The following is a 27,079-nucleotide window of genomic DNA, read 5'->3' as shown; positions in this document are numbered from 1 at the left end:
ATTATAGACCACCCAGTAGTCAAAGAGAATTTGACTATAGGAGGAGCAAATCTGTAGACAGATACCAGACCAATGCAAGAATCAGAACGTTGTGATAGTAGGAGATTTTAACTTTGCAAATATTGACTGGGAATCCCATACTGTAAAAGGGCTGGGTAGCTTGGAGTTTGTCAAATGTGTTCAGGAAAGTTTTCTATATCAATATATAGAGGTATTATATGGCGAGCTCTCCACTGGCCATCGTGTCAGAGGTGCACCAAAGAAGAGGTACAAGGACTGCCTAAAGAAATCTCTTGGTGCCTGCCACATTGACCACTGCCAGTGGGCTGATATCGCCTCAAACCATGCATCTTGGCGCCTCACAGTTCGGTGGGCAGCAACCTCCTTTGAAGAAGACCGCAGAGCCCACCTCACTGACAAAAGACAAAGGAGGAAAAACCCAACACCCAACCCCAATCAACAAATTTTCCCCTGCAACCGCTGCAACCGTGTCTGCCTGTCCCGCATTGGACTTGTCAGCCACCAACGAGCCTGCAGCTGACGTGGACATTTTACCCCTCCATAAATCTTCGTCCGCGAAGCCAAGCCAAAGAGAGGTACCAATGAGAGAGGAAGCAGTACTTGATCTCCTATTAGGGAACAAGACAGGTCAAGTGACAGATGTATGTGTAGGTGTACATTTTGGGTCAGTGACTATAATGTCATTTGCTTCCAGTTAATTATGGATAAGGATAGGTCTAGTCCACTTATTGGGATTCTTAATTGGAGAAAGGCATATTTTCTGGAAACGAGAAAGGATCTAAGAAGAGTGGAGTGGGATGTGTTGTTTTCTGGCAAGGGTGGCCTTCAAAGGCAAAATCTTGAAAGTGCCAAGTTTACATGTTTCTGTTAGGATTAAAGACAAAGTTAACAGGCATAGGGAACCCTGGTTTTCAAGGGATGTTGGCGATCTGGTTAAGACAAAGAGGGAGGTGTAGAGCAGGTATAGGCAACGAGAAGCAAATGAGGAACTTGGAGTGCAGAAAATGCAAGAAAATACTCAAGAAAGAAATAAGGAAGGCAAAAAGAAGCCGTGAGAATGAGAAAGATAAATATGAGGGACCATCTTTTTAAGGTGAAAGGGGAAACATTAGGGGAAAGTTCTTCACTCAGAGAGTGGTGAGAATGTGGAATGAGCTGCCACCTGGTGTGGTGAATGTGGGCTCAAACTTGTGTTTTAAGAATAAATTGGATAAATACATGGATAAGAGAGGTCTGGAGGGTTATGGATTGGGAACAGGTCATTGGGACTAGTGAAATGATGGTTGGCACAGACTAGAAGGGCCAAATGACCGGTTTTTCTGTGCTGTAACATTCTATGCTTCTTTGGTCCAGAGGTCATTTGGCATTGTGGAACTAATTATATTGATGTTGTCTCAGATTTTTAGCAAATCTCCTCCCATTGGTTAACTGGTAACTTTCTTGCACATATCAGTCAATGACTGTCAATATTAGACTGCAACTGTAATTCAAGGCACAGTATTTACCATCCATCTCAACCAATGGATCACAGGATAATAATATCTGATAAGGAGGTCATTTTGTTCTTTTCAGTTTCAGGTCTTCACTTCAAAGTCCTTTGAAAAAACAATAAAATATTCCATCTCCAGGTGATGTGCCAAATATACTCACATCCATTCAATAATTTTTTTAAATAATTTCAATCCATCTATTCTATAATTTCAAACACCAAACTCCATTTATCAGACTAATTCAAAGAGTTAATGGTTTTCATTCACTTGACAGTTTATTTTTAACTGACGAGTTGATCTATTAAAGGTAAGTTTATCTTACTTGCTATAAATTAAGCTTCTATAAGAATATTTTTAATAAAAGTTGTACTATCTGTTTTGTCCAATCAGCTTCTCTTGAACCGACTCACTCTCATTTTAGTTTTTCCAGTATGTGTCAACCGTGCCTCCTGATAGTATCTTCTACGTTGAAAAAGAACAGATAGAAGATGCTTATTTAGTATTTTAGCTTCACCCTCCATCTTGCGAGGCACTCTCCACTGATCATATTATCCCAGCCCTCCTCTTACCACCCATGTACACTGTATGTGCCAATATAAGAGTTCTGTGATTCCTTTTGTATTGTGACAGATTATGTTATTCTGTCTGAGTGCATTTGGCTGTTCTATAAGGGTAATGTGGTTTTTCCTCTGTGTGTGAGAGAGAGAGAGAGAGAGAGAGAGAGAGAGAGAGAGAGAGAGAGAGAGAGAGAATTGAGTTCTACAGTTCAGCAGCAGCAGCTGGGACTGGAACAGGACAAGCTGGCAAGCTTGTGGAAAAACCCCATTTTGAAGATGGGTTGTGAGTTTCTTAGTTCAGCCTGGTCAAAGCCCTTGTGACCAATACAAGAGGAAATACCTGGCTGTATAATATTTCATTTGAAATAAGGGAAATAGAAAAGGAACTCTGTAGTGACCTGAAATAAAGAGGTTATCATCTGGAAAACCCTGATGGGGCAAGTTTCTGTGGCAAGACACTGACATGGCTGATCGGAAGGAATCAGTTTGTGTCCAACGAGCAACAAATCTCTCTTTGAAAACCTATAAGAACCTTCCTGAACGGTAACCATTTATCTTTCAAGCAAAGCCTGATGAAATTCATAATTGTTAAATTCTGTGCACAGTATAATAATTGCCTGCAACCAGTGAACATGGAGGAGTGAGAAGTGAGATTGGACTGTGAATCAAAGAACTTTTCTGAACTTACACACACATTGCATACACATGCGCTTAGAATGAAAAGGGGGTTAAGTTGTTAAATAGTAATAAGTTAAAGTTTGATCCTGTGTTCATGCTTAAAGATAATTAAAAGCAACTTTTGTTTAAGTAATCATTTGTCTTGGTAAATTTCTATTCCTGCTGGGTTTTGAGGTCCTCTGGGCTCATACCAGTATTAATATTAATCTATTCTGTTTACATCTCTTATTTCCTCCCACACCTTATTTCTATGCATGTATATATTGTAGAATGCAAATAGCAACAAACTCATTATTGTCATATCACTTCCTCTTTGGAGTTTCTTTATTCTTATTGATTACTCATTTGAATTATCACTTGAATTTGGCTAAACCCCTTCTTAATGCTTCATTTCCCTCCCTCACTCCCCCTTTAACCATTCAGACACTAGTTACCCAATCTTTCATCCGAGCTGGATGGTATCTAGACTGTAACCAAACTCCATCTGCTCATTATTCAATTCTAGTCTTACTGAAGGTCTTGCTTTTAAATATCTTTCTCCACTGTGCAAAATTTGCCTACAGAAACATATCTTCCTGGCTCAGCCTCTCTCATCAATATGGACAACAGCCTCGATTCATTCACCCCCTCATCGATCCTCACTACCGCCCATTCTCCCTCCTCAGAAAGCTTTGCAGCCACTTAATAATGAAGCACAGCACCAGAGGGACAATAACCTGAAGCCACAAGGCAGCTGCTAATAGGTCTGCTCTTTCAGCTAAAGCACACATGTCAAACTCTGGTCCGCGGGATATAATTATATTTGGCCCGCAAGATCATATCAAAAATGTATTAGAGGTGGCCCGTTGGCCGCCGCGCCGGTATAGCACATGCACAGTAACCGCTGTGTCCCAGGGTGAGAGAGAGAAAAATCCTGGTCCTTGAAAAGTAGTGGTGGGTGGTTTTATAAACACGCTGTCGTGTCCCCCCGCCCACCCCCCCACCACAGCGCGGCCTGGCCGGTGTCAGGGGAAGCCAAGGCCGCTTCCCAGTGCCCGGAACCCCAGTGGCACAGCGTTTCTTGGAGCTGCATATGGAGTCGGGATGCCAGAGGGAAGATCGGGGCTCCCCGCCGGGCGATGGGGGCGCCGGCCGCCCTGCGCCTTCCCACCGGACCAGCGGCGGATGCCCGGAGTATACGTGGAGAGCGAGGCTGGTCGGGCAGGTAGGGTGGAACCCCCCGCCAATCTCGGGAGTGGCATGGGCTGGATCGGGATTAGCCGCGCTCACCTGCTCCTCCACCGCTGACTGAGATCCCAGCGCGGTCCTGAGCACGGAGACTGCCCTGGAAAGGTCCTGGGACACCGGCACGGAAAGAAGAGCAGGGTCCGTAGAACATTACAGATCAGAAACAGGCCCTTCGGCCCTTTGACTCTACCTCGTGAAAACCCAACACTGGAGAAACTCAGCAGGTCAAACTGTATCCTTTATCCAGCAGAGAGGTACCTGACAATGTTTGGCCCTTGATCCCCCTCATCAATGTATGAGCGAAAGTCTGTGGTTCTCGTAAAAACACCAGAAGGGAGAAACTCAGCAGGTCAAAGGGGGTCCGGGAGAAACTCAGCAGGTCAAGGGGGAGGGGTCCAGGAGAAACTCAGAAGGTCAAGGGGAGGGTGTCCGGGAGAAACTCAGCAGGTCAAGGGGGGTCCGGGAGAAACTCAGCAGGTCAAGGGAGGTCCGGGAGAAACTCAGCAGGTTAAGGGAGGTCCGGGAGAAACTCAGCAGGTCAAGGGGGGTCCGGGAGAAACTCAGCAGGTCAAGGGGGGTCTGGCAGAAACTCAGCAGGTCAAGGGGGGTCCGGGAGAAACTCGGCAGGTCAAGGGGGGGTCCGGCAGAAACTCAGGGGGGGCCTGACCTCGCCAGGGCCATTGCCCACTCCCCCTCCCTGCCGCAGGCCAACCCGCGACTCACGGTGACAGGGCCGCTGATCCGCCGAGATGCCGCCCTGCAGCGAGAGCCGATGCCCCCGCACTGTCGTTGTCCAACCCGATCGCCCGCAAACCCCGCCCTCCCGCACACAGGCCTGAGAAAGTATTATGAATTTTAATCTCAGGATAAAACGATCTTCCAATAGTTTCATGTCACAGTGATAAATATATTCCTAGTTAAAAATAGTCCTGCACCTGGATACAAGCTCTATGGCCAGAGCTCAGTCCATGCTCAGAAGCTCAGGAAAAAAAAAGACATTGAGAAAAGCAATAGCTGTGGGAAATGCTTTAGAGCGGGGGTGTCAAACTCAAATTCACGGAGGGCCAAAATTAAAAACTTGGACTAACCCCAAGGTTGCTTGGGGAAATAAGAGATGTAAACAGAATAGATTAATATTAATACTGGTATGAGCCCAGAGGACCTCAAAACCCAGCAGGAATAGAAATTTACATAATGATGCTGACACATTGCATTAGTTCAACTGACCTAAAAATGGTTTTTCCACTGATTTTCATTTGTACTCAGCATCTGATGCCTTTTGTGTTAGTGTCCAACAATAGTCGGCCAGCAATGAGGGATTCCAGTTGTCCTGATACCGCTTTTCCATGGTTGCGATATCCTGGTGAAACCTTTCACCATGTTTGTCACTGACGGCACCAAGATCAGCAGGGAAGACGTCCAAGTACAAATGCAAACAATGAATTTTCAATCTCATATTGCACCCCATGGCTTTATATGCTTGAAGTAGATTTAAAATATGACAGGAAATCACAAAAAGAGGTTATATCTAAAATAAAAGTATATGATAGGAAATTTAAGGGTGATTTTCATAATCAATAGTCCAAAATGCATACAATACACCCAAAAGTGTTCAGGAAGCAATATCTTCATTGTCCAGTGATATTGGTTACAGAATAAGATGCACTCAGGGTTCTTGCACACTCTCCTGAGATTCTCCTCTCTGAATGACAGCAAATGCACTCCCTCTCTGCCTGCAGGCCTTAAACTGGGAGTAGCTACGTGCTGAAACATACTACCCATATAGCTTTCAACTTGTACTACTCTTCAGTGATCCCACTGCTACCCAAAGTTTCAGCTCCTTTCACTGATGACATTTTTCAACAAATCCAGTTATTCTGCACATGATGAAAGATCGTGGAGCTCCCAAGTGGCACAGAATGAAATACCCTGACTCCATTTAACAGACTAATTCAAAGAGTTATGGTTTTCATTCACTTGATAGGTTATTTTTAACTGACTAGTTGATTTTACTTCTTGCTATATATTAAGGTTCTTTAAGTATATTTTTAATAAAAGTTGCACTATGCAAGACAGGATTTTAAGTACTTACTATTTGTATCTTTCTTAAACCAACATCTGTACAAGGTGAGGGGAGGAAAGTTTAAGGGAGACATCAGACATAAGTTTCATTACACAGATAGTGGTGGGTGCCTGGAATGCATTAGCAGGGGTGGTGGTGGAGCCTGGTACAATAGGACATTTAAAAGACTCTTGGACAGGCATATGGATGCAAGAAAAATAGATGGTTATGGCATGAGGAAGGGAAGATTCACTTTGTTGAGTCAGTTGGCACAACATTGTGGACCAAAGCGCCTGTACTGTGCTGTAATGTTCTATGTTAATACAAATACTGGAGGCAGAATATTTCAACTCTTTGAGTACCTTCAGCCCACAAAACACATATCGCAAGTTTACACCTTGCAATATTGCTAAATGTAAAGGAAGTGTGTCAGAATATAAAATTGTTAGCTTTAATTCAAGCTGAAATCATTTTCTGATCTTAAATATTAAAATAGGCCACTGCCTACAAGGACTGATTTGGCCTCAGTTTTCAATGCAGGGGTGGATGGAGATGTTTTAAAATAGAAATGCTCTACTTGTTATTCTATTACCCACCCAACTTCTGATCCAGAGACACACTTCAATCTTCAGAGAAGGAAAGCATTCATCCTATATATGTCCTCTGTCCCCTGAAGGCTGTTCAGTCCAATTGGAAGTGGACAATTAATGTTTTGAGAATTCACTTTTAAAATTTTATTCACTTGCATGTAGAGCAATGTCTTCTTAAAATTTGCCCCTGACTTGTCAAGGCATACAAAAGATGTTCACTATATTGCCCCTTGTAATGCACAGCAGACCTTAAAGGGACCACTGTCATTAGCGCCACAAACATGCGTTTAATAGATTGAGAAGGAGTGAGAATGATCATCTTGTATCTGGCACCTATGGAATTGGTAAATGCCGGATAAGTGAACTATCTGAAATTGGCTGTCGGTGAAAGAATGCAGATATTCATTTTTCAGGTTTGGATTGTGGTTATGAGACTCCAGAGATCAAAAGATAGTCTTTGAAAATTTTCAACCTACTGTGATACTAATTCACATAGTTTAATAATCAACATACGAAGTAATGCATGGACAAACTTCATTACAGTGGCATTCTCCTAGTCCAAAAAAACATCCTTCTCTACAGCCAACTGAACTACACATTTAAGCTGGGCATTCTGCATTCTTTCCGTATTACAGTAGCTGAATTCGTTCTAAGATGTCATCTGCAACTCTGTCCATGGAACAAGTTACACTGGGTGCCATGTGGTGAAGTGATTAATGTGTGCACTGCCAGTGTTTATCAGAAATAAACAGAATGGGCAATTTGAGATGGAAGTTTGTGTGCAACATTAATTTAATGCCAAAGAACTACTTTTAGTGTCTCACTTGCTTCTACATGGCAAGACCAAAACAGAAAATGCAGGCAACACTCAGCAGATCAGGCCACATCTATGGGAAGGGAATCAGAGTCAATATTTCAGGTTGGAAACTCTTTCTCCTTTTAATAAAGTGTCTCTGACCTGAAATATTTGATTTATTTTTAAAACACAGCCTTCACAGGATTTTACCATTATGACGAGTCTCCAATATCCTGGCATTGGTCATTCGAGTGTGAACTGCAATCTCTGTTTTGGTTCACCATTTTATACAGCATACCAGCATTCTGTGAACAAAAGGGCTGGGACATGTAACTCAACAGCATCAACGTCTGTGTCTAATGTCACGCATCACATATTTGATGGCATTTTAGACCCACTTGTTTTTCCCAAAAATTGGCTCAAAAATATTCCCCGTTTTATATGCTGGGTTGAAATTAGGATGATAATGGTGAGGGTTAGGGTTAGGATTCAGGTTAGTTTGTCAATATGCAGGCAGCAGGATAATCATCCCTCGTGTTCACTGGTTTCCTCTCTCAGAGATTCTGTGTCACTCTTAACTGCCTCTTTTGGTTGGCCCATACTTTCATTACTCTGTGCCTGTTTCTAGCTCTTAGTGGGCTCAGTTGTGCATTTTAATATGCCCTGGGGTAAGTTTATTATCTGCATGGTGGATGACCTTATATTCACACCTTGGGGTTAGGGTTAGGTGTGGAATTCAGGATACGGTTAGGGATATGGTTGGGGTTCTGGTTAGGGTTAGGTGTGGGGTTAGGATTAGGTTTAGGCTTAGCAGCCCACAGCAACAAAGAACTTCCCATGGGTGTGGCCTGACCTGTTAAGTGTTTCAGCATTTTCTGTATCTGGTTCAGATTTCCAGCAAGTATGAGTTTTTTTTATTTCTGCAACAGCAAGAAGCTGCACATTTCCCCATCCATAGACACACTGCTCAAAGGAATCAATTATTGCTTTCTGGGTGGTGGTTCGTTGATATTTTCAGCTTTTTGCGGTTAATGTGTGAAATGCCTGATGTTTCATTCAGTTCCTACAAGCTGTTAAAGCCCAGCATAATAGGACTTTGACTATTTCAAGCCTTCTGCACTGGTTACTGACAGACATTTGGGACTACTCGACCGTGCTCTACATGACTGTAAGATTAAGCAGCAGTGAAACAGAATAGGCAAGCTGCTCAAAGAGGATGGAGAAGGTCTCTCCATTGGAGGTTATATCCACCCAGTCTACTGAGGGAGTAATTCCTCTTCACAGCTTTTATAAGGAACAGTTGTCACTTCTTCTCTAATGTTACCAGAAGTGAAACTCACACCTTACCTTCAAACATCCCGAGTGAGGTCATTGCCCAATTGTCGCTGCGCATTATCATTGAACTCAACTTAAAGTATCTCACAGTAAACATTCATTGTTTTCCGGGCTGGGGATCGGGATCTTTAAAAGGAACCTGGGTATGACCTGTGGAAGGCCATCTCTGAAGCAAAGTGCAAAAGTGGAAAAGCAAATTAGTAATTCCGGAGGAAGCTAGAGACAAAGACAGGGACATGCCAACTATGGTAGGGAGTACAGGACATTACAGCCTATAAAGCAAGAACATTATAGATGGCTGTGATGCTTCATGAACTGAACACCTCCTATGTCCACATTGAGAAGAACCAAACAGTACCTACTAGAATCCCTGAAAAGGCTGAGGACCCTGTGATATCTGTCTCAGAGAGCGAAGCCAGAAAAACATTCAAGAGGGTGAATCCTCGCAAGACGTTGGGCCCTGATGGCACACCTGGCAGGGTACTGAAAATCTGTGCCAACCAACTAGCCAGGGAGTTCACGGACATTTTTGAAGGATCAGAGGTGGAGAAGGTGAGCACATGTCCTTGGGAGTCACCATCTTCGAGGATATTTCTTGGAATAAACACACCAATGGCATCATGAAGAAAGCTGGTCAGTACCCCTACTTCCTTAGGAGTTTGTGGGAGTTTGGAATGACATCAGAAACCCTAGCAAATTTCTACAGAGGTGCGGTGGAAAGTGTGCAGACCAGCTGCATCACAATCTGGTATAGGAACACCAATCTTTCTTTGGCTTGGCTTCACGGGCGAAGATTTATGGAGGGGTAATGTCCACATCAGCTGCAGGCTCGTTTGTGGCTGACAAGTCCGATGCGGGACAGGCAGACACGGTTGCAGCGGTTGCAAGGGAAAATTGGTTGGTTGGGGTTGGGTGTTGGGTTTTTCCTCCTTTGTCTTTTGTCAGTGAGGTGGGCTCTGTGGTTTTCTTCAAAGGAGGTTGCTGCCTGCCAAACTGTGAGGCGTCAAGATGCACGGTTTGAGGTGATATCAGCCCACTGGAGGTGGTCAATGTGGCAGGCACCAAGAGATTTCTTTAGGCAGTCCTTGTACCTCTTCTTTGGTGCCCCTCTGTCTCGGTGGCCACTGATCATCCCAGTGCCCAATAAGAGCCGTGTGAGCTGTAACAACGATGACCACCCAGCACCACTAACTTCTACAGTGATGAAATGCTTCAAGAGGCTGGTCATGGTCAGAATTAACATGTACCTAAGTAAAGGTCTGGACCCTCTGCAATTCGTTTCTCATTACAATTGCTCCACCGCAGATACAATATCACTGGCTCTCCACTCAGTTCTGGATCACCTCGAAAACAGCAATTCAACAGCTGCTCTTCATCAACTACAGCTCGGTCTTCAACACCATTATTCCCTCAGTGCTGGTCAAGGAGCTACAAACTCTAGGCCTCTGTACCCCCCTCTGCAACTGGATCCTTGACTTCCTCATTGGAAGACCACAGTCAGTACAAATTGGAAACAATGTCACCTCCTCACTGATCATCAACACAGGTCCACCCCAAGGATGTGTACTTAGCCCACAGCTCTACTTGTTATACAGGCATGACTGGGGCTAGGCATAATTCCAATGCTATCTACGAGTTTTCCGATGACACCACAGTTGTCAGAAGAATCACAAACGGCAATGAGGAAGTGTACAGGAGGGAGATAGATCAGCTCATTGAATGTTGTAACAAGACTTGCGCTCAATGTCAGGAAAACCAAAGAGATGATTGTGGACTTCAGGAGGAAGTCAGGGAAACACGACCCAGTCCTCATCGAGGGCTCCATAGTGGAGAGGGTCAATAACTTCAAATTCCTGTGTATCAACATCTTCAAGGATCTATCCTGGATGCAATCACAAAGAAGGCTCGTCAGCAGATATACTTTGTAAGGTGTCTGTGGAGATTCTGTATGTCACCGAAAACTCTCAAAAACTTCTACATGGAGAGCATTCTGGCTGGTTGCATCACTGCCTAGTATGGAGGAACAAACTCTCAGAACAAGAATAAACCCCACAGGGTTGTTAACTTGGACTGCGACATCACAGGCACCAGACTTCACTCCATCGAGGGCATCTACATGAGGCGGTGTCTTAAAAAAGCAGCTTAAATACTCAAAACCCCACCACCCAGGCCATGCCCTCTTCACTCTGCTATATCTGGGAAAAGGTACAGGAGCCTAAAGACAAGCTCTCAATGACACAAGGACAGCTTCTTCCCCACTGCCATCAGATTCTTGAATGATCAATGAACCAAAGACACTGCCTCACTTTTCACTGCACAGATATTTTTATTTTATTTATAGTAATGTTGTAAGATGGTTATAATATACGTTTGCACTATGACGCTGCAGGGAAACACCGAATTTCATGGCTTGTTCATGACAATAAATTCTGATTTCAAGGGGAGATTACTGCCCCTCTCCATAGGACACGTAAATTCCATTATTCTGTAATAATGGATTAAGGAGGGGCATGTTACCCCTCCATCTGGAACTTGGTAGCCAGTGCAGAGGGATGCACAGAGTCCCAGACCCTATACTTTGATCATTAGTTTTGCTAGTATCATGAGGTGGTTCAATTTCCTCACCCAAAATGTCCAAGGAATTTTTTTTTTTTTTTAAATATGCCACCAGTTCGAATATATATAAGGCTTTAAATCACCAAAGGGGATACTTTGTGCATGGTGAATGATTCTACTTATTAATTCAGAAATTAGAGATTTACAGTCAGGAGAACAACAGTGGCATAAATTGAGTTGCCTATGTCAGCACTTAGAAAATTGTTTATGCAGTATTGTCAAGGTCATTCAATTGGAAACAATTAACTAGGAGAAAGCGACATTCAAAAAGATTTCTTTTATATAAAAAATTATATTCACTGAAAATAAGTGAGACAATCAATGACAACTTTTCCTCAAACAAACAAATGTTTGATGAATGATTATGTTTCAATGCCTCCGTGATTTTGAAAACATCGTTTTGGACAATGAAAGGAGAAAAACACATGAAAATATTAACCAGTAAATAAATGCATGGAAAAATGTATTCTGCAAGATGGGTAAAGAGCAGGGATAAATCATGGGCCCATATTTTAAATAAGGTATTGTGCAGGAAATAGTGTGATTCACTGCAGTGAATCATGTATTAAACCACCAGCTACCCCGAAAAATGTGCTGGTGTGTTGGAGTTCTTCATCAGATGTTTTAAAATGGAAGCACTGTTGGCAGCTTGGGGTCAGTACCCCCCACCATAAACATAACAGTGGACCAACAGCTTCTAGACTCCAGTTTGGAGATTGTGGCACAAGATAAAACTAAAGAATTTCTCTCTCCCACCAAGCAAGTTAGAATCATAGAAGCATACAGCACAGAACCGAGCCCTTTCAACTCACCCAATTCATGCTGACCGCAATGTCTAGCAATGCTAATTCCATTTGCCTCTACACCTTTCCTATCCAGGTAAATGCCTGTTAAACATTGTAACTGTATCGACTTCCATCATCTCTGCTAGCCATTAATTCCAGAAAATCACCACCATCTGTGGAAAAAAAAACTATTCCTGAGATTTCCTTTCAATGTCTCCCTTCTTATGTTCAGCCTCTGCCCTCAAGTTATGAACTAACCTGCCCTGGGGAAAAAGATTCTGACTCTCTATCAAGTCTATGTCCCTCATGATTTGATGAACTTCCATAAAATCACTCATAGCCTCCAAGGAGAATAAATCCAGCCTATCCAACCTCTCCTCATAACTATAGCCCACCATTCCAGGCAACATCTGGGTGACCTTCTTCTGCATTCTCTCTATTGCTACCACACCCTTCCTGCAGTTTGGCAACCAGAACACAATATTCTGAGTGTGCTCCAACTCATGTTTTGCACGCTGTTCCATGACATGCCAACTCTTACACTTAATCCATCTGCCTCTGAAGACAAGCATACCAAATGCCTTTCTCACTACCCTATCAATCTGCATTTGCCACTTTTATGTATCAAGAGACTGGCACCCCAAGTTTCTCTGTACATCAACAGTTCTAAGGTCCCGAAGGTTTATTCTCTATGCCCTACCAGAATTTAACTTCCTAAAGTGAATTATCTATCACTTGTCTGGATTAAATACCATTGCTACCTCTCTATCCATATTTCCAGCTGAGCTATGCCCCACTGTATCCTTTTTGCACTCTCTCAGCAGAATTCCTGCCTCGCCAAATTATGATCACATCGAGTTGTTTTTTTTTTGTTTCTTTAAGAGACACAGGTTATGCTCGAAGAAGTTGGTGTTGAACTCCCTCCTTGAACTACTGCTGATGTGGGTACGCAGACAAAGCTGTTAGGGAAGGAGTTCCAGGATTTTGACCCATCAAATGTGAAGGCAGGGAGATACACTTCCAGGTTTGAATTACGTGTGGCTTGGATGGAAACCTCAATGTGGTGGAGTTCTCGTGCATTTGCTATCCTTGTCCTTCTAGCTGGTAGAGGTCATGACTTTGGAAGGTGTTGTCCAAGGAGTCTTGCTGCTGTAATGCATCCTGTGGATGGTACAAACTTCCTGCAACTGGGTACTGTTGGTGGAGTGAGTGAATGAGGTGCCTATCAACCTGGCTGCCTCATCATCATTGTAAATGAATCTATTGCTGCATTCTGTAACTGACTCCTCAACGATGATGCAGCTCCTGTCTGGCTCTAAATGAGGCAAACTGTATCCTTTTACTTGATCTGCTTTCCTGGTTCCAGACCAAGTTGCTTCTTTATCTCCTATCTCAGTGTACCATGATCCACGATGATTGATATCAGTAATGTGTGCCCAGTATTCTTTATGAGTGATGACATCAGGATGTGGATGCATTTAAATCAAAGTCTCAAGGTGCCAATCACATTTAGCTCAACAATTCTTTCATATAGGATAAAAGATTGTACTACATGAATGAGTTTCTGTTTTTTTGTAACTTAAAACCATTACAAGCTCACACTTTTGCAAGATTTTCAAATATAATCTTTGAGAAATAACAAGCGGTCATAGTGGAACCATGGAAATATTATTTTCAATGTTTCTGAAGCAGCTAACTATCTACTTATATCAAAGTTGATTCGTCCTTGTTCATATCAACAGATATGATTGTTGTGCATTTGTAAATTTCAGGTGCAGTCACAAAAAAATTGCCACCTCAAGCACTATGAGAAATCTATTAACCCTTCTGCTCTGCCACGCAACATCCAGCCAAACTCTCTATGTACTCATGTGGTCATGATCATTGTTCTCCTTCAGTCAAAAAATACTTTTCACTTTTGAGCTGTTCCTTTTCAACAGTTTAGTTGGCCTATTATTCTCATTTCAAGCTCTTTATTCCTTCTTGCCTGTATGTTGTTAACATTTCTGCCACTTTACATTATAACTTGGAATAATCTTCTAATTTCTTTGTGCTAAGATTTTTCAACACCTCTCAAACATGTAATAAAAACCTGCTCCTAAAGTAAAGGATAACTTTTGCTGAATATTTCAGTCACTAAGGACATGACTAAGACGTGGGCTTAAATTGAAATGCAACTTTAGCCACATTTGGCTATTTTTAGTGCAAGATGCCTTGGAGAATTGCTAAACAGTTCTTTACCATTTAACATGACTGCTGATGTTTGGTAAAGACACTTCACAAGATTATGCTGATTAGTTCTTGAACAGACAGTCGATTGAAACCAATCATCTGTATGAGAGTAAATACAGCATTGACGGGTCTTGCAATTGGTCTGTAATGTTATATCTTCCCCATGTAATGGAATTCTCACCTTCAATATCATTGGTGCTGAAATGAACAGGAGGAACTCTAAACGATATTGTGAGGCTTTCTAGAACATAATGCCAAGACTTTACAACATTTGATCATCATTTATCTTGAAACATCTGCAAAAAGAAAGTGTTTGTCCGAAAGTGCTTGTCCTCCACTACTTTGTAGGAATCACCAGGAGTTTATTTTGGGTTGGAAATCAAAATGAGAGATGGAAGGTGGTGGTGAGTTAAACATTCATTCTCCCTGTGGGTAAAAGACACCCCTTTTCTTCGGATGTCATTCATCAGGATCTGTGGAGCCACATTCAAAAACCTGTGTATTTTCTACCTTGATATCTGAGCATCCTTCCTTCTTCCAGCCAGACCACTTGGAGGATATCAAAATGTTGTTGTCTATGGCTCATTCAAACAAATTTGTACTAAAGTTAAGTTTTCCAAAGATAATTAATGATATTAAACATTATTAATGTTACTACCAGTTGCTATACATTGTTACAAGCCGTTAACACATTGTTAGACGGTCAATAGAAATTGTTGGAGCTTTACTTGATCGCTCCAATTTGCTCCACAAAAGAACTAAAACTTTGCATCTTTATCTCTCTAACATCTCAAGAAACCAGCTGTAATCTTGGCTCAAAAATGTTGCTAGAACCCATGGACTGTGGGTAACAAGATCCTAGACACCTAGTGTTGTAATGGTATCCAGTGTATAGAGGACTGTTATGAGCAGGGGTACCTAATATCATTTGAGCAGCTCAGAAATAAATATGGTTTATCAAATAGGATGTTCTACTGCTATCTACAATTACAATCTTTTCTAAGGGACAAATTAGGTCCAACTATGACCCTACCAGTGTGTAGTGACATAGAAACCCTGATTCGAAAATGGAATAATAGACTTTTATTTCAGCAATGTATTTCTTATTTCAGGTGGGGAACCTAAACCAGGTCTTCACAAGTCAATGTAGAGTTGGGAGTCAGACCTAGGAATAATGATTGACGAGTGGTGTTGGTCGGACCAGTGTTGGATCAGCGTGATGGCAATGATTAACTCGCGGTACAGGCTGGTGCAGTACAACTTTCTTCACCAGCTGTATCTGATGCCACAAAAAATTGAACAGATCAATGTCAGAAATCTCGGACGAATGCTTCAGATGTAGCATTGTGACAGGAATTTTTGTGCACACAACCTGGACATGTACCAAGGTGAGGCCCTTTTGGGTGGACTTGGGCGAAGCCCTGGGGAAAATCATAGGCAAAGACTTCCCTCAGGACCCAGAGTTGTTGGGCAGAAGACTTGCAATGAAGATATCCAAATTTCAAATCCAATTTGTAATGATCGCATTACAGTGGCAATGGCCAGGAAATACATAGCAGTTCCCTGGAAGTCTGACTCCAGCTTGAACTTTGCGCACTGGAATGCAGAAATGCAGAGCTGTGTTCCCTGGAAAAGATTACCTACAATATCAGGAAAAAGCACAGTACCTTTCTTAAAATTTGGAAACTGTATCTATATTTCGTAGGTGCACAGCTATGGGATGGGCCATCCTGATTTGCAGCCTAGCTTCATCCCATCCCAATCCAAAAAAAAGCCATGGATAGGATATTGGCTGGGTCACAGGCCACAGGGGCGCATGTTTTTAACCATTATTGTGAGCATCTTGAATGTCGTATGTTTTGTGGTCTGTTGTGTGTGATAAGGGGGGTGGGAGGGGTGGAACTAGGGCTCGGACCCAATGGAAAACCTTGTACAGAAAGGATGACTGTAGGTTTTGATGAATGTTGATCATCGTACGAGTTTGAAAATTGATGAATAAAATATTCCAAAAAAAAGATGTTGCTAGGAGACAACATAAATTAGGGAAGAAGGTCTTCCAATGGATTGACTCATGAACCCTGTTGGAACGAGGCTCCTGGTGAATCCCATAAATAGGGTTGTGGATAGCATTTTTAAACTAAATAACAGGGCGGTGGGTTCAACAGATTAGTAATGTATGAATAAAGTTAAAGCAAACAAGAGTGGAGGAGAGGTTATTTATGTCTCCAGAATAAAAGATAAGACGAACTTCAGAAAAGGATTAAAAATAAACTGGCAACATGGAGACAAATGTGAGAAGGGTGGTGAATATGTACAGAAGGTGTAAGTAAATGAATGCAGTGTATGAAACAAGGTGGATGAGCTTAAACTGAAGTTGGAAATTGGGAGGTGCGATGTGGACATAACAGAGGAAGTAGTTCTGGCTGCTAGTGACTAACAGAGATTCACAGGGATTGGTGTTGGGTCTATAACTTTTCATTTTGTAAGCAAATTATTTAGATGATGGATCTGGTGGTTTTGTGCCCAAATTTGCAGATGACATTAAGACAGATAGAGGGGTGGGTAGTGTTGAGGAAATAGGTGTCTTGTGATGGATAGGTTGGGAGAATGGGCAAATGAAATACAGCAGGGAGAAATCTTTGGCCATGCACATTGTAGAACAAATTAAGTAAATTATTTTCTAAATTGAGAGAGAATTTTTAAAAAATGGAGGTCCAAAGGGACATAGGAGTCAGAGGGCAGGATTCCCTCAAGGTTAGTTAACACGTTGAGTCAGTAGTATGGAAGGCAAATACAATGTTAGCATTAATTTTAAATAGGACTAAAATATAAAGGCAAACATATTGAGTATTTATAAGGCATTGTACAGATCACATTTGAAGAAATTTGGACTCCATAACTAAGGATGGATGTGCTGGCAATGGAGAGGGTATGGGGGGGGGGGGGTTAAGAGAATGATTGCAGGGATGAGAGAGCTCACATACGAGGAACATTTGATGATTCTGGGTCTGTACTTGCAGATGTTTGGAAGGATGAGAGAGATCTCACTGAAACATTCAGAATATTGAAACATGTTTGCAATAATGGGAGAGTCTAGGACCAGAAGTCACAGTCTCAATATAAAAGGATATCCCTTTAGAATAGAGGAGAAATGTGTTCAATCAGAGGGTGATGAATCTATGGAATTTGTTGTGGTTGTAGACAACTGTGGAGACCAAGCCATTGAGTATATTTAAAAGGTTGATAGGTTGTTGATTAATAAGGAGGTCAAAGTTATGTGAAGAAGGTTATGGGTTGAAACAAAAAATACATCAGCCTGATTTGAATGGTGGAACAGACTTCATAGACGAATGGCTTAATGCTCCCAAGTCGTCTGGTCTTTAAATAGAAGTCATTAATGACATCATGATTTGACAAACATTGCACACTGAAGGAAATGGGTATAATTAATATTTATAAAATATTTTACACTTCATAAAAGTAGTATACACTTTAATTAACTTCCCTAATTGTTCTCTTGGCCAACATCTCTAGCTTCTAGTTTTTGGCATCAGTTATTTTAATGAATCTCTCAACAAATTTGAACACACTTCATGTGTTCATTCTACCAGAGTGTACTGGGTAGCTGTGGGCCTGGGCCAGGATCTGTAGGATAAGAAACAGCCTCGAGTAGGAACTAGAATTAAATGTTAGCTTTGAAGGCGCTAACACCTTGCATTCTGTGTCCCAACATGCTGAAACAAATCGTATCAGTGTGAAGTTGCTCTTCTGGACTATGAGGTGGCATTTTGAAGTATAATCGGAGGTTCCAAAAATGGTAAAATACTTCAGCCCTTCCTTTTTTTTGCTGTCATTGGCTTTTATTCAAATTAGTAAGTTATATTTTGACTTACTGGTATTGGTATCACTGGAAATTCAAGATGTTTCAATAAAGAAAAGCACAGTGACAAAGTGATTTATGATGAATCAAACTATTCAATACGAATATGGTTCCCCCCACTGATAAATGCACACTCCACTCTACAGATAGAGGCAAATGTACCTCACTGTGGTGAACAATTCATTACTATGGAATAAGATTCCTTTTCCTCTAATACATGGTTTTCTTTAAGTACAGTCAAGCTATTTCAAGACAAGAAATCTTGCACTATGTTTCTTGTTGATCTCGTTGACCAGGGTCTCTCAGATTGCTTTTTAATCTGCCTTTTAGCTTCTTGGTTATATTTTTCTCTAGACTTTCACTGATAACCCTCTTGACATTTTTTTCAATGATTCCATTATCACGATCCTTTTGAACACAGCAGGGACAACATTACATGTCATCAAATGATATTTACAATCGCTGAATTTCAGCAGAGAGATGGTTTATGGAAATACAACTATTCAGTTTTCCTCCCCAAAATGCAAGCAGTGAATTAATGGTGCACGAGTCCATGTTTTATTGGCCAACTAGCAAATAACTGTTCAGAGAATTTCTTGCTATTGGTGAGTGTTTCAAATCTTCAACATTTTCCTCAACTCCAATGACAAAGTTTGATACATTAACAACCTTTAGGCTCCAAATGTCACATTTTTACATGACTATCACCAGTTACTTAATTATTCTTGAAGAAGGAAGCTACGAATGATGGTAATTTGAAAACAAAATTCTTAGATCGATTGAAATATTTCTAGACAGTCAAAACAAATTGGATGCATCTTTTTACAGCAAAAGAACACACTCAATGGTCTTCAATATCTGCACTGAACAAAATTCCAAAATTAAACAAAATTTCTTCTGCCTGCTCCTTCATATTCCCCCACACCCTTCATATTCATTACTCTATCCAAAGACTTCTTGACCACCTCTCGTATCAGCTTCCACCTCTTCCCTTGCCAGCATATTCCAGATACTTATCACTCTCTGTGTTTATGTGAATATACTGTATTTTTTTTAGTACCCTACACGTCTCCTTTAATCTTTCCTCCTCATCTTAAAAGCAAGTGCTCTGGCATTTGTTCTTGTTTTTAAACCCTGGGAAAAGATTTTGACTGTCCACCCTATATTTTTAAATTTAAATTTAGACATATAGCATGGTAACAACCATTACAGCCCACGAGCTCATGCTGCCCAATTTACATCCTTCAACGCCCAGTATGCTTTGAACGGTGGGAGGAAACTGGAGGCTCGGGGGAACCCCACACAGACACGGGGAGAACATACAAACTCCTTTCAGATAGCGTGGGATTCGATCACTGGCGCTATTACAGCGCCATTATTATTTTATTAAATTCATGGAACATGATATTTCAAAAATGGAAAATAAGATTTTCAAAATGTCACAAACAGACATTTTTCCAGCATGGATTACATGTCTAGGCTCAGTGCAAGAGTTTTTTTTTAACAGTATCTTAATAAGTGTGTGAAACATTTTAGTATGAGGTTTTGTATCTGTCAGTTTTTGTCTGAGGTGTTGATTAAAGGCTGAAAATAAATTAATGTATCATTTGGATCTGCTTGCTACTTCAAACTCCTAACAAGATTTCCTCAAAAGAAATGCTTCAATTTCACTTTTCAAAGAAAGATGCATAAATCTGGCAATGAGTTCACAATGTGATACTATTTGAAAGTAAATTTTTTTAAAAACGTTAACACATTCAAATTTATTTTTAATACCCACACTACACTGCCTGTTCATTAAAACCAGAGGTTAAAGGTGGCAGCTAACGACACTGCTCTAGTAAGCTGCTACCTTTGGCCTCTGCTCGAACAATTGCCTGCATTTCCCAGATTCTTTAAAAATGAGTAAAATGTCATCTCACTTGGTGTTGTAGTACAAAAAAATAATAACACACTGTCAATTGAATAAACACAAACGTTGCTCGAAAGAAAAATGAAATTTATAAAAGAAAAAAGCAGTGTTTTATGTATTGTCCCTGATGAGTTTCAGATCATTTGAGTGGACCTTCTGTAGTATTGTGCTTCGAAAGGTAAAAATCTTGATTCGTTCCTTATCTGTCACAGCTGGATTCTCAGTGCCTTTCTGTCTCTGTCACTCTCTTCCTACTTTAACATTTTCTCTTTAGTGCTTTTGGGTGGAAGCTACGAAGTGATGGGTGAAGGAGTTGACAACTGCAGGGTGCATTTCCTAATGAGGGCTGAAAAACCAACACATTAATTTTCTATTTAACCCTCCTAGTCTCCAAATATTTGCCACTAGTGTCCACTCCTATCACTATCCAACTCTTTTTAAACTATTTGCATACCTCTGCATTTTGTCCTCACAATTTGGCATACTCTAACCATCTCTAAACTTTACTGGTCAGCATGTTCAAAATATTAGCACAATTATATTTGTATCCTAGCACTTCAATTGAGAGCTTGACTGATGCCTAAATTGCTATATATTAGTTGGTGGTTCAAACATCATTTTTCCTTGAAAGGAATCATTTATTTCAATATTCCGGAGAAATGTCATGAAGCTGGAGAAGCCATGCTTTACTAGTGATGCTGTCAGCCACGAATTCTCACTTCCACTGGCAGTTGTTTGTGTCAGACAAAGTGTTTTGTCCTCTACTGAATTTCTTCTCTCTGCTTAGCTTCCTCTTTTCTGACTTCCTCAGACATCTGCTTTTAAAATTTAATCCATAACTTTCTCAAAGAAACCAAATCTGAATTACAAAGGTCAGGAGGCATCCCTGTTTTGTTTAATTTGTTGCTTTTTCTACCTCCAGCAAATGCTCAGTATGTATTTATCGATAATTAATGGCAAGATATTTAACGGCTTCCTGAATCTTTAAGCTTTGATTATTTGAAGAACGAGTTATCATTCTTTAAGTCAAAAATTACACTCTTTGTTCATTTCTCTCTCTTGCACACAGAGCTAGTGTGAGCAAGTCAAGAGACATTAAATCGAAGAACAACTTCAAAGCCAAATACATCTTTTTGCTAAAAAAGTTATTTGAACAGCTATGTCATTCACAGTTCTTGAAAACACCTTTTGAGAAAAAGCTAATGAGCGTCACAGTAGCTTTTAAAAATCCTTTTATCATATTTACTGGTAAATTGAAACCTTTATTTGAGTGAAACATCACAGGCAAAGGTTTCACACACTATGCATGTTCTAACAAAATATTCTCATTTGTTATGGCATTTGTCTGTTAAATTGGACCAACAAATTATTTTAGTGCGTAATTGATCAGAAGGCTGTGAAATAATTGAAAAATATATTTTAAATTAATTAATATCTATCAGAATTATCATAAAGTCTTCAATTTTTTTTTAATGTTCTGAATTGAACAGGAGGGGGATGGGGCAGAGGTATACAAAATAATGAAAGCAAGGATAGGGTGGATAGTGGGAAACTTACCCCATACCAGAGGTATCTAGAGGACATAGGTCTAAGTTTAGGGACATGGATGAGGTTTAGAGGGGATCTTTGGAAGAACTTTTCACACAGAGGGTGATTGGAATCTAGAACTGCTGCCTGAGTGGGTGCTGGAGTCAGATCTTCTCACAGCAAAAACAATTCAAGTGCTCATCTAGATAGTATTTAATGGTCAGCATCGACATGGTGGGTCCAAGGGCTGTTTCTCTTCTGTGTGGCTCTATGGTTTTACACCACTCAAGTGTGCACCAATATTTAATACAACTCTGATTAATATTCAAAACCTAATAGTGATGAGATCAATGCCTATACAGTCAGTAGCCAATTAAATAAATGTTGGATGCAGAATATCGCTATATATCATAAGGTAGACAAACAAAAAAGAAATGTGAAGAATATTACCTTGCTCTTGGTGTATATTTTATTGAGGCGCTGTTTTGCAGTGGAGGTCAAATGAGAGCTGGCAGTTGCGTTCATTGTTGGTGGCACAAGAGATTAGTCTTAGCGAGCAGTGGCATTCACACCAAGGAGGCCGTTTGTCTTGACCTCAATACTCCAACCCTGCAGGAGGCCTTGGGTTTGTGAATGGGTGACATTGTGCTTTCTTCTCCCTTGGCTTGACGCCATGCCCCGCTGCCCCTCGGCTCTTGAGTGTTCATAATTCTGTGAGTGTAACAAAAATAACGATGACAGGCAGTGAAAAGAATTTGAGAGTGAAACAAGAGGAAAGCATTGTTATTATCTTATCTGCTTCAATTCTGCATTCTATTGAAAGGTACAGACTAGAAAAGCACTTTTTAAAGTGGGTAAAAAATGTTTCCTTGTTCTTCGACTTGTGTGTTTTAGAATTCCTACATGGATGTTGATTTGCATACCAAGGAAACTGTTGCACATCTCCCTCTAGAGGTTACCAGTGGAAGTTTTCAAGGAATTTTTAGGGCTAATTGTTTAAAGTGTTTGTCAACTTCAATTATATCAGCTGTGCCTTGGTCTTGGTTACACTTATTTTCAAGTGCATGGTAAAATTGTTCAAGCATGTGGATTCTAATGCCACTTCATTTGATATGACCAACATTATGATCACTTTAAAGTCTTAAAGATTACAGTATTCAACAAATTATGCTTTACTGAAGTTAAATGATTTAAATTTAATGCCAGGATCCTGTGTACAGCCCCACACATGGACATGAATTTGTTCTGCCATCATAAAACTGCTATGGCATTCAATTTTGTGGGTTGAATGACCATCTTCAATTTCATGGTCCCATTTCCCTCGACAAAACTCTCTCTCAAGTGCCCATCCAATTCCTTCTTTGAAGATGCTGATACCTGCAGCATTCACATGATTAGTGGTTTCCACATTTTAATTACTGTAAAAACATTTTCGCTTCAGCCTTGTAGCTTTTGCTCAATTTTTAAAAAAATTGAACTCAGAGAGTCAGCAATGGAGATGACAGGCAGGAGATGGACAGTTCAAAGAACAAGGCAAGGAGGAAACCTTCTCCGGATGGACAAACCAGACGAGGAATATCTTGTGGATTGGGTTTTGCCATGAAGATTAAGCCAATCTACCATCTCTGTGCCTTCTCCTTTGAGATAAGTGAATTTCTCATGACTGTTTCACATAGGAGGTCAGAACCTGAACATGGTAATCACTAGCCCATATGCCCCATCCTTGGAAGCCATGAATGAGCCCAAGAAGGATGTGTATTCAGGTTTTGAAATAAATCTTTGGAATATGCCCCAAATTGAAACAAACTGATTCTCCTGGATATTAGAGTTGGAAAGGTGTTAGGTCTGCTTTGTTCATGAATGAGTGAGACAAACACCAGACTGAGTCGAAATCAGGGTTCTTTGTTCTTTATTACCGGATTGTAACACTTGCGACTAACAATGTTAGTCGGAGAATGCATTCTGCCGTTATCACCAAAATGGTGATTTTTTTATACCCTTGGATACGTGCTTAGAACATCATCATATCATTACTTGTCCAATGACTAAAACTGTTGCTATCCTTTCCCTGCTAGCTTCCTGCCTCTCAATCCATCAATGTTTCTCTTATCTTGTAAGTACAAGGATGCATTCACATCTTGTTACAGCCCTGCCCAGGGTAACTCCTTACACATTCCCATCTCATGATGTTTTACCTTACAAAGGAGAGGTACTCTTAGAAAACCATACCAATTGTTAAAAATGAAATAGGAACGGCTGACTCCAACACAGTCATCCTCCTAATGGAAAACTTGGCGCCTGATTCTGTCACAGCCAGCATCCTGCTCCATCAGAGAGATTAGCACAAGATTTTGTGGCAACACTATCAACCCAAGGCTTGGAATGAACTACATTCTGCCATTGACTGTGCAAGAAACCTGAAAAATATCCTTGTCACCTGCACATGATCATTTCCAATGGGAAAGACTTCGAATGGCATGATTGGTTTGAAGAAAACGAAGAAGACATTCACAGGCCAGGTCTGGTTTGGAGAATTTTAATCATGGGGAGAGATTGGATAGGTTAGGTTTACTTGGCCTGGAGGCCTGAGAGAGATACAAAGTTATGATAGGCAAAGAAGAATATAGATGGTCAAAATTTTTTTCCCATGGTAGCACTATTAATAATTATAGGGCATGGGTTTTAGATGAGAGGAGGGAGTTTTAAAGGGGATTTGAGAGAAAGTTTTTTTAAAAAACATGAGAATTCAATAGATAGAGTGTACTGCCAGAAAAGGTGGGAGAAATCAGACACTATCACTGTTTGAGAGAGTGGAGGAAGGCAGAGAAAGATACAGACCTGCTAAGGCCAAAAACATCAGCCCAGGCACGTCGGACTGAAGGTCCTGTTTCTGTGTTGTACGACTTTCACTCTATGGCAGTTACAGAGACCATTGGCTAACCCTAACACTGTTATCTCCATTGGTCTGGTCCTAAGCAGTAGTGGTAAAATGATCAATGCTGAAGATGGCAGAGAATTCCAAAAAACAGTAGCTTTTTTTAGTGATGGTGGTCAAGGACAACCAGCAGGAGCCACAGACTCTCCATGGCTTCTGGACTCCCACATAATTGGCCCCCGTGAAAAAAACTCATAGCTTCCCTGCCATGAGAGCAGGACTTAATCAGCAGAATATAGATGCAAGGAGCACAGGAAATCCACCAGCAAAATGTGAGAACTAATCAGTGTTGTCAAGACCATCTACTGCTCAAATATCCAAGAGTCTAACCTGCCAAGATCCAAAAAAGAACAGTAGCTTATCAAAGTTGGAGTAAGTTACCACGATTTCTCATTTATTTTGCCATTTGGTCCATTGAGTCCATGCTAGCTCTTCTCAATTCCATTCCTATTCTTATTTCCCAGTTGACTATACTTTTCTTACATGACATAAGCTCCATCCTGATTTTCCAAACATTTGCCTACACACCTAGGGCAATTTATCAGCCAGCACAACTTGGGGGTGTGAGAGGAAATAGATCTCCCAAAGAAAACCCACATAGTGACAGGGAGGATGCTTCCACACAGCACTGGAAGACAGGATCAAACCTGGGTGACTGGAGCTGTGAGAAAACAGTATTACCTGCAGCACCATTGTGCGGCACTTTCCAGAATTCCTCAACCACCGCTCCATCTTTAACAGGAAAATCCTTGACCATCTCACAACAAACTATCTAGTCTCAGCTTTGCTACTCAAGATCTTTTAAAAAAATGGTGAGAAGCATATACTTCAGCTAGAAAACAACATAATGACAGTTGGTGATAGCCTAACTCAAGTTATAAATCTTGGCAGAGAGGAACTTCCATTCAAAGCCTCCTCTTTCATGTCTTGGGAAAAGAGGGTGTGGCAGGTGATGTTAGAGACATCAGAATCACCATCATCTTCGAGAAGGTTTACAAATTCAATTGCTTTAATCATGCAGGTGACTCCTTGCTGTTTGCCTCAGAGGTCACCACAAGGAACCTCTTCAGTTGCTAAAGAGTTACTCCCTGAATTCCAGTGTCGATTCTACCCATCCAGAGGCACCATGGACATGGTCTTTACATCAACCACTGTGACTTTTTTTTTTGACCCCTCAAACTACAGTATTTGGAGAATTCTTTTCAAATTTGCTTGCCCACAAATATTGATTAGGCTTGTAATGAACATGGAAACTCTAAAAGATGATCATATAAACAATATTAGCACATCATTTGGATCAGATACCATATTCTTAGCAGTTCTTTGAGGCTCAGAAAGAAACTTCAAGGCCGAGGTTATCATTGTGTAGGAGTTAATACACACACTGTTTAAATATCTGCAGAACTGAAAAGAGTGCATACTTTTGAAGCTTCCATGAGAGAATCAAGGTGATTCTGGGAGGACATTTTTGGCGACACTAGGTATTAGTCTATTAAGGAAAATCCTAGCAAAGATTTTGCCTGCAATGGAGAGCAGCGTGATTCCCCTGTAGTTTGAGCAGTCTGATTTCTCGCCTTTGTTTTTGTACAGGGTGATGATGATGGCATCACGAAGGTCCTGAGGCAGCTTTCTTTGGTCCCAGCAGAGCATGAAAAACTCATGCAGTTTGGTATGCAGAGCTTTGCTGCCAGCCTTCCAGACCTCTGGGGGGGATTCCATCCATACCTGCTGCTTTGCCACTTTTCAGTTGTTCAATTGCCTTATATGTCTCTTCCCGGGTAAGGACCTCATCCAGCTCTAGCCTCAAGGGTTGTTGAGGGAGCTGGAGCAGGGCGGATTCTTGGACTGAGCTGTTGGCACTGAAAAGGGATTGGAAGTGTTCTGACCATCGATTGAGGATGGAGATCTTGTTGCTGAGGAAGACTTCGCCGTCTGAGCTGCGCAGAGGGCTTTGGACTTGGGGTGAGGGGCCGTACACAGCCTTTAGTGTCTCATAAAAACCCCTGAAGTCGCCAATGTCGGTGCTAAGCTGGGTTCGTTTGGCAAGGTTAGTCCACCACTCATTTTGGATCTCCCGGAGTTTGCGCTGAAGGTGCCTGCATGCGAGACAGAAGGCTCGTTTTTTCTCTGGCCAGGAAGGCTTTGCAAAGTGAGCCTGGTGGGCAGCTCGCTTCTTTGCCAGCAGCTCCTGGATTTCCTGGTTGTTTTCGTCAAACCAGTCCTTGTTTTTCCTGTAGGAGAAGCCCAGTACCTCTTCAGTGGATTGCAGTATGGCCATTTTCAGCTGATCCCAGAGGGTTTCAGAAGACGTGTCCATGAGGCAGTTTGCATGCTCGAGCTTTGCTTGGAGGTTTGCCTGGAAGTTTCCTCTCACTGCTTCTGACTGCAAGTTTCCAACATTGAACCTCTTTCTGGGGTCGCCGAAAATGTCCTCCC

At 41.3% G+C, this 27,079-nt stretch overlaps 1 protein-coding gene across 12 annotated transcripts in view; it reads right to left on the bottom strand.

The window, feature by feature from the left end:
• eda2r (ectodysplasin A2 receptor) overlaps positions 1 to 27,079 on the bottom strand; it is a 678,182-nt gene that overhangs the window by 641,441 nt on the left and 9,662 nt on the right. For all 12 annotated transcript variants that reach the window (XR_011342800.1, XR_011342797.1, XR_011342807.1 and 9 more), the window contains one exon: positions 22,159 to 22,419. The gene's annotated coding sequence lies outside the window, so the exon portion shown is untranslated. The remainder of the gene's footprint in view (positions 1 to 22,158; positions 22,420 to 27,079) is intronic.

The sequence above is a fragment of the Narcine bancroftii genome, chromosome 8, assembly GCF_036971445.1.
Source record: "Narcine bancroftii isolate sNarBan1 chromosome 8, sNarBan1.hap1, whole genome shotgun sequence".
In the NCBI taxonomy this organism is placed as follows: Eukaryota; Metazoa; Chordata; class Chondrichthyes; order Torpediniformes; family Narcinidae; genus Narcine; species Narcine bancroftii.
Note: the sequence above shows the minus strand (reverse complement) of the source record. Positions and strands in the feature narration are given on the sequence as shown.